Source organism: Nelumbo nucifera, chromosome 3 (assembly GCF_055504915.1).
Source record: "Nelumbo nucifera cultivar China Antique chromosome 3, China Antique-T2T, whole genome shotgun sequence".
Lineage (NCBI taxonomy): Eukaryota > Viridiplantae > Streptophyta > Magnoliopsida > Proteales > Nelumbonaceae > Nelumbo > Nelumbo nucifera.
The window spans coordinates 69,484,980-69,486,014 of record NC_142651.1 but is presented as its reverse complement, the minus strand read 5'-3'; positions in this window follow the sequence as shown (position 1 = coordinate 69,486,014).

Sequence of the window (1,035 nt, the reverse complement as noted above, 5' to 3'; positions counted from 1 at the left end):
ATTTGGTTGCCACATCAAATACAAACAGATTATCCACCGTTTAGGAATATGTCATTTTTAAAACCTTAGGATAGGGGTGGCAATTTTCCCGTCCCTGACGGGTACCCGGGCTCCTCAACCCAATGGGGTCGGGAATGGGGTTACCTTGGCAGGGTTCGGGTCGGGGGTGGGATGAGACTACCCTGAATTCCCGATTGGGGACGGGGATGGGGAATGCAATCCCCGCCCCAACCCGTCTCCGATTAATATTTATATATAATCATATATAATATATATAATATATTATAAATTTATATATTTATATAATATTATTTGTTTTTAAAATGTTAATTATTAAAACTTGAAAAATAGTAAAAGTGTAAAACACTAAACTAAAACCCACGACAGAGAGAAGAGAGAAGTCGAGAACTCTCAACTCTGCATCTAGAACAACTAAACCCGTGAACCCTAGCTTCATGCTTGCCTTCGTCTTCGACTCTTTGTCACCGATTCGTTGACCGCCGTCACTATCGCCCGCCGTCGCCGCAGAAGACTCAAAACCCTAGCTCCGTGCCTTCTCAAGTGATAGAGAATAGATAAAGAAGAGTTTCAGTCGTCAGTCCTTCTAACTTTCGCCTATCGTTGCTGACCGTCGTCGTCGTGATGTTGTCACCCATCGAACTCTCTCTCCTCGCCGATCTTAACTATCCCAATGGTCCTCTCTCTCTCTCTCTTTCTCTCTCTCAATCTCAATCTCTTTGTCTCAACCTCTCACTCTGTCGGGGATTTGGGTCTCCGACGAGGAATTCATCCCCATCGGGGTCGAGGATGGAGGGGAGATTCCTTTCCTCGCCGGGGATTAGGGATGGGGACAGAGGGTGATTTGGGGGTCGTGATCGAGGATGGGGAGTGTAATCCCCGCCTCGAACCCGCCCCGTTGCCATTCATACCTTAGGCTACGTTCGATTTGTGGGAAGATTTTAACGAAATGGGAAAGGTTAGAAAGGGATGGAAAAAAAAGAAAAAATGAGTAGATATTTTTATTAAAAAGGAAAG